Below are 8,014 nucleotides of genomic sequence, written 5' to 3'. Positions count from 1 at the left end.
TGTCCCAGAGGTGGGATCACACCTGCTAGCAAGCAAAGCAGCACGAATCTCTGCTCACATTTAAAGTTCTTGTACTGTATCAAAAGACATCCAGAAATTTTGCCAGGTGTCTCTGAGTTGCGCCAAATCTGCCAGTGCCTTCACTGGACTCAGTCATCTGGTCCCCCTTGCACCTCCTTGGTGGAATTCATCTCAAGGGGCTTTTCCAACCTTAATGATTCTGTAATCCTTATTTTGCTGCTCAGTTTGCTGAGCTCTGGCATCCTTCCAGTGTGACAATCCTGCTTACTAAACAAATGTAGTACATTGCTTTGGACACATGGGAAAGAGGGTCTGTGTGTGTGTGTGTGTCTGCTCAGGGCAGGAGAGAAACAAAGCCCTCAAGGATGGTATGTCAGATGTTTCCTTGAATTGCAAATTACAGTACTACATAATGCTTATTAATGTTCTAGGTACAACAAAATAAATTTACTAATCTATTCATCCATTCTCTGATGAAAAGCTACTCATTTGGACTGGACTCATTTTCTTTTTCTGCAGCTCTCTGATCACATCCTATTTAATTTCCTCTTCCATTGAGACACCACACATCCAAATGTGAGTGTTGTTACCATGTTCTGCCTAATTAGCTATAATCATCCTCGATGAGGGAGGCTGAATTCAGAAAAGTCCAGTAAAAACTGATTATTTTCCCCCTCCCCCACCATTAGCCTTGACTGTCAGGCTGGTTTTTGTTGTTGCAGTGCTAATCACAGCTGGTAGAATTTCCATAACTCAAAGGCCATCAGTGGGGACAACCAGCACAGAAAGCATCTGCCATCTTCTGAAGGAGGATGAAGGAAGGCTTGGGCACCATCCTCCAGCTGGAGGCAGCCAGCAGAGACCTTGAACCAAAGCTTAGTTTATGGTGTACTCCTTCCAGAGGGGGTGTTACGGCATTTTATTTACAGTACCTGAAAGGTTGCACTGCCCACCTGTGGGAAACCATGTCAGCATGGATTTTAGGAGGTGCCTGGGCTGGATGTTCTTACAGTTGTTACTTTTAAGTGGAGTTTATTTACACAGATGTATAAGTGTAAATATATGCCTTACTTGATTTCTCAAATGTTGCCCTCCCTGAAAATACTTTTTGTGGAGGTTTACACCCTGGAGCCTTTTCCATACCTATGCAACCAGTTCTCCCCATGAGGGAGGAGCCCATACCAGGCTGGCACGGAGCTGCTGACCCTGCAGGTGGACACACCATGGATTTGTCACCTTGGATCCCACTGTGAAACCAGGTTGATAGCTAGGCATCCTACTGAAAGACATTTTCTTGCAGGAACAGCATGTTGTCTGATGTGTAACTGCATCGTTTGACCTTATGTGCCCAATGTGTGATTGTGCCCTGGGTTGAGCCAGCAGCTGATCCAGCTCTGGGTGGATCTAGTGCTGCTCGTCAGGAAGCATGCTGAAGCCTCTGCCCCCCACTCAATGCTCTCAGGCACATGGAGTGATTCTTCCTGCTGTCCTGTGTAAGGACAGGATTTAGACTTGGTGATCCTTGTAGGCCCCTTCCAGCTTAGCATGTTCTGTGATTCTGTGATTCCCTTCTGAGGCTTCGGACACTTAGGAAGCATTGGGTTTACAGGGCAAGGCAGCAGCAGCTCTGCTGGCTGTGCAAGGCAATGATACACGTGCAAGCTGAGGGTCACACTGTACGGGCTTTTCCTGGGATTCAGGAAAGCCTTGTAAATGAACCATAGAGAAAAATGGCTGTAATTTTTTCAGAGCTCACAGTATATAAAGATGACATTTACCCAGAGAGGAACTGTTCCCACAGCATACAGACATCTGGAATACACTGTTAGATTGATCCCTTGTAGCTGAAAATTACCATTACTGTTCAATTGCACAGAGACATCTTAAATTATTAATGGAATTCCTGCCTGAGGGTAAACATTGTAGATTCACATTCTGAGGTTTTCTAAGAGCTCTTTGATTGCTCACAACTAGGGCTGTTAAATACAGTTATTTGCTTCATACATCTTAAATGGATCAATATCAACTGAAGAAATATTAGGGGGATGGAGAGTGAGAGTAAAGGAGTAGGAGTAAAGCTACCATCAGCATCCCTTGTGTCTTAAGGGATTTTTAAATCTGGCTTGAGGCTTTGTTCCTTAACTTCTGTGGAGCAGTTTGGGAACCAGCCCCAGACCTGCACATTGCCCTTATAGTCATGGAGGTCTCATGGGCTGTTTCCTAGGATACCAAAAGTTTATGAAGCTTATGAAGTTCTGCAGTTTATAAAGGGGGAAGGAGAAGACCACATGGCCCTTGCAGCAGGGGTGCTGTCCTGGCCAGTCCCACGAGCTCTTGGTCACCCAGAGAATTCATCTGTGTTCTTTCCTTTCCTTAATAGAAGTTATATTTTACTCCTGGATATGAATGGCTTCTTTCTAAAGACACACCGCTAGAGATGGCACAGGGAGCTTCAGTCTGATCTTTGCCTGTGTGCTACACCTTTATTGGGCAACTGTGTCCACTACTGTTGTTCTTTCTACTCCTGCCCCCTCGCCAGCTTCTTAAAGCCAACTGCCACAGGGGAAAAGTCAGGCTGAGGTGGAAGAAGCTGCTTCGTCTCCTTTCCAGATTGCTGTCTGTGCTATTCCTCCTTTTGCAGCTGTCTTGGGGTAAGGTTTCCTATGACGGCGGGAGCCAACAGAACAGCTCCCTGCTGCCAGAAGTGGGTGGCTCCCATCCCAGCTCCTGGCCAAAGCTCCTACCACCACCCCTGCCAGGGATGACATGCACCAGGCTCCTCTCCAAGACAAAGCAGTGGCCAGGTTTTGCCATTGTGGTGGGTGAATGGGAACAGGAGTGGGTCTAAGAAGGTGCTAGCCATGCAGGGAACGTGGTGGGGTAGTGGGATCAGCAGCAGCAGAAATGACACTGACTCCCTTTTCTCAGCCATGGGCAGCTCTGCAGGCTCAGCTGAGCATCCAGCTTCAGCTGCAAGCAACAGCTCAGCTTTCTTTCTGCAAGTGCTTTCCAGGTGCCAGCTCTCTCCAGGAGAGGGAAAGAGCCCTCAGGCTCAGGCAGACACACGCTGTGTGCTGTGTGAGGGTGCCCATGCTCGCAGGAGAAATGCAAGGGAGGATTTCAAGCCCTCCCTTTTGGCAGGATGGTGCTATTTGCTGTGGCAAACTCAGTCATGCAAAAAGAGGAAAGCTTCTCCAGATAAAACTGGCACATAACCAGAGTGCTGGAAGTTTGAAAAATACTTTTCTTATGTCCAGACTCTGAATGTTTCATTTCAATTCTTGTAAGCAAAGTTATTTTCTCTTCAGGGAGAAAAGAGACCAACCCAGCTATCTTCTTTTTAGTTCAGCTTAAACCTGTCAAGGCACTGACATATCATTTCTTATATCAAGATTCATTCTCACTGGGTTAACTCATATCATTTCTGTCTATTCCCTTCAATTTACACATTTCTCCATACAATACTTCTGCCCTCTGACTTCCCAACAATGTCAGAAAACTTCAGCACTGAAGTGAGGAAAGTGGTGATTTAGTATGCCCTGTAGGAAAAGGAGAAAAGCTTCTTCTAATGCTGTGGAGAGAACTGTTGTTATATTTGATGCCCCATTTGCCACAAACAATATCTTAATACAAGCATGTTTCACAATATATTAATCTTAAACCAAGCATGTAATTATTAAGACTGATGTAACACACCTAGAATCACAGCACTGTGATTAGTCCTTACAGTGCCATTAGTTTAGAGCATTTGAAAACAAATGGTGACATTCAGGGATATCATAGGGTATGTTCACAATTCCTAAACAATGAATCAGATGATTTCATCATCCCGATGTCAACAAACCTGTGGTCTGCTATAATACTCACAAATGTATTTGGGATTTGAAAATGAGAATTAATTAACAGGCTACTTGGGTCTGGAAAGACTGGATGGAGTTTCAAAGCTAGCATGTGAACCATATATTAAGTGGATTCTGTGTCACTTTGCAGTGTGACCCACACATGGTGAACAAGCACAGTGTAAGCCTCAGAGGTAAGCAAAAAAAAAAAAAAAAATTTAAAGCTCCCCAACAGCAACAACATTGCTTTTGATGGAATCACCTCTTCAAAAACTTTTAGGAGGTAAAATATCACATTGGCAAAGCATGATCATTCCGAATTCACCAGGAAGCAAAAGCATAAGAGATATTGATAAAGCAACATGTTTTTGAAGACTGAAAACTCAAATTTGACCCCTGAGGATGTATTTAGCTAGACTTGACATTCAGGCCCAGAAGGCAATGCCAAGTCATTTGGAAGTCCAGGACCCCGTTTTTAGCCAGCTGTTCCTTCATCACAAATGCACAAATGCCATTCAAAGTTGACCTAGAAAGAATTACATGACACTAATATTGCAACGTGAACCCACCTTCAGGACACGTTGCACAGCTCTGATTTTCTCTAATACATTCTAATAGAAAAGTTGAGGTTCACAAGGGACGGTGCAGTAATTTGTTAGCACTGGAGTGCAAAACCCATCTGACATAAGGCAGAAAAATTCAAAGCTCTGATATTACAGATATCTATCAGTGCTTCTGAAAAAAATACCCCAAATCCCTGAAAGTGTTTGAGCACTTTGAGTGTATCACAGTCCATAGTGTGGCTAGCAAGGTCAGCAAGGTCAGGCTAATACCCATCGTCAAATCAGCGGTATTGCAAACACTTTTCAGACCTGTGCGTGGTCCAAATCCTTCAGTGGTATAAATCAACCTGATTAGAGTCATGGAGGTAATAATGATCCCCTTATATCACAAGCCCCTCTCTTGCAAGTCATTCTCCATGAGAGGAATTTTCAAGGGCCATGGGCTGGCTGCCAGGGCCTATTTGCTAGGCAATGCCCAAACAGAGGAATTTGTGGGTTGAAGGCACTCTGCACCCAGGTTCAGGTTTGAAGTCTCCCATTTCATGTGCCCTCTGCTTATTTATTACTCATTGAGTACTGAACATGTTCTTCTCAGCCGTGGAAAAGCTGCAGATTTTTGCTAAAAGTGTTGTTAGAGAAAATATTTCTCCTTTAGCTATCACTTGATATTACTAGCTTTTATACTTGCCAGATGACCTATGACAGAAACATCTCTGTGCCTGACATCCTCCAACACACGTGCTGAACTGTGTGCACTGTTAGTTTGTCCCAAGGTATCGTGTTGAGCAGTTTGCTATTTCTGTAAGGAACATCACCACCTCCTGGCTTACTTTGAGATCACTTTATTGCTAGACAAGACTCAAAATGGAAATAAACTAGGTTTATTTGATCAAAGTGAAGTTTAAACAAGTGTAAAGTGCCAGCCTGCTTACAAAAGACTGTACCTGCTGCCCATCCTGTGTTTTAGATGTTCCTTTCTCTCTGACTCTTCTCTCTGCTTAGCACGGCCTTATTTCAAACAAAATATTTTTAACTAGGAATCCTTTTCTTAACTTTTTTAGTCCTGTTTGCATGTGGACATTTTGTGTTCGCCCTTAAAGTGCCAAAGCATGTGGCTTTACAAAAGTAGAGTACCTCCATGTCGTGTTGATATGTTGATACTAATGAAGTACCTTTTAAATGTGAGCTGTTTGAGTAGAGAGTCCTTGATCTCCAGTTTTTCCTCATCTATTTACCCCTTCTCTCAAGTGTCAAGCAATTTGCAATCATCAGCCGACTTCCGAACATTTTACAAATCACACGTACAGAAGGAGCCCTGGGGGACAGCACTCTTTTGTCTTCTCAGAGATGATGGGAACCCTTTCGTGAGCTGCATGAAAATTTGCCACTTACAGAGTCTAAAATGCCTAACTTTGACACACTTCTATTTGTGTAGTTCCTGTGGTGCCCTCAGTATCTGCAGGGGCTGCACATGACTGTGGTGTCACAGTCTGACCCAACAGGCCAAGTGCCAGGGGATTCTCTGGCAGAGCATTAGTGTTTAAGTTTTGTGAGAGAAGCACATTTCAGGAGAAAGTTGAAAAATGAATAAAGTAACCAACACAATGAGCGTCATTGTTTCATTTCAGCTTTTTTGTCGCCAGCCTGATCTCCATCTCCCTTGGCAATTTTCTCAGATTTCTCCTTCTGAAATTGGTGCAATAATAAGCTGGTGAAGACCTAACTGGTGAGTTGTATTACTCCAGCCCTGACCTTTAAAATTCAATGTTAACAGGGTTTGAGGCTAGTGAACAAAAAAAAGTAAAACTATTTTCTATTTAAAGGGATTTTTGTCTCTCTGGCACAGTAATCATTCCCACTAAAGTAATAAAAATTGAAGGATCTACAGACCTCTGTCTTATATTGAGTACTGAGTTCAGAATTAAATTCTGTAGCCGTTAGATTAGGCTGTAGGAGAAACAACAGGCAAAAACCCGCAAGGAGTGGGCGAGCTGGTCTGTCCGTGCTGTGACAAACACAGGGTTAACAGCAGTTTTCTTGCTCACTCGGTAGCTTCATCCAAGTGAAGAGTAGCTGAAGGAATCCCTCGTGTTTCAAGGCTTCCTCCGGCACTGGACGTGCCAGAGCAGGGATGGGCCACAGACAGCTTTTCTGTCCCACTGCTGCACGCCAGCCAGGTCCCGGAGCAAGCAGTGCGATGTGTACAGGATGGGAATGCCACGTTTGCTGTGGGTTGGAAACACCTGGAGGTCTTGCCTAATGGAGAGCTGGTCTGTGTGCCCCGTGGTGAGAGAAGAGCTGTGTCCTGCGCATCCTGCGTGAAGAAGCAAGGGGTTCCCCCTTGATCCTGACAGCCCAGGAGGTGTATGAGGGAGGTGGGCTTGCAGGAGAATCCCTTCAGTGGGTGACGTGCTTCTTCAGGTTGCGCTCCCTCTGAGAGCAGGCTGCCCTTGGACCAATGGCTGTGGCAGGCATTTCGGAGCGGTCCTCTCCCCGGTCCCCATCTCGGCTCTCTCACACGCCTTTCGTAGGCCACAGCTGGAGCAAGGGTGGGGGTCTGGCTGATCTTGTGTGTGCACAAACTCCAGGTTCTGTGGCGTGTGTGCACCCACGGAGTGCACAGTGCTGCCGTGGGATGGATGCATGGGCCTCCCTCAGCTGCCACCTTTGGGCTTTCTCGGCAGACGCGTGGCAAGGCCGCCCCAGGTTATTGGGGCTGAGGGTGTAGAGGCCTTGTGCCTCTAACGGGGATGGCCTCAGCTCCAGCATTTCCACCTTGCCATCTCCCTTGACTCCCCTAGTCCTCCTGCTGTGACCCACGGGGTGACAACCACACAGAGCTAGCCCATGTCAGTGAGCAGCTCTCTGCTGTCTGCTTCAGGCTTTCAGGACTTCTCCGGGTGAGTTCTCCTGATGGCTTTCCATTAAAACGTGCACCTTCTCCCTGTTAAGAGAGTCTCCCCAGGTGTAGAAGCATTTCTCAAATGTTGCAGTAAAAGGCATACAGGTGACACATTTATACCAGGTCCACCTTGGTTTCGGGGAGGTTACGGAAAAATGCTGGGTTTGCCGCAGGGAGAGGCTACTCTTCCTCTTCCCTAACAAAGCCATAACTAATTTCTTGCCAAGCAGCATGTGGTGAGACTGGCTGTGGTGCCTCCCAGCACAGAACCGGGCAGCCCAGAGTCCCCACGAAGCAGTAGGAATGGTCCTCCTCCCTCAGGGATGGGACTGTTTCTCCTTGCAGACCCAGTGAGCAGGAACCTTCCCCTCCTCCGCTGTGATAACCGAATGGCAGCACAGCCTGGAGCTCGCTCAGGCACAGCTTTCTCAGAGGAGCCTTTGTCCTGCCTGAAGGGAAACACCCAGGTCTCCTCCTACCGGGGCTGTGATCCCACTTACCTATCCTGGTAAAAGTGACTTTGTACTAAATATTTGTCTAGAGCCTGCATTATTTGAGAAAGGCCAGTTCCATCCAGTTTCTAACAACTGACACAGATTTTAGGTTGTGGGCACCTTCTGGTGCAGCGGTGGCCTTTGATTCCTCTGCCAGGTCGCTTTATCGAGGATCTTTGAAAAAACAAGGATACA

Source organism: Hirundo rustica, chromosome 2 (genome assembly GCF_015227805.2).
Source record: "Hirundo rustica isolate bHirRus1 chromosome 2, bHirRus1.pri.v3, whole genome shotgun sequence".
NCBI lineage: Eukaryota > Metazoa > Chordata > Aves > Passeriformes > Hirundinidae > Hirundo > Hirundo rustica.
This window is presented reverse-complemented; position numbering follows the sequence as displayed.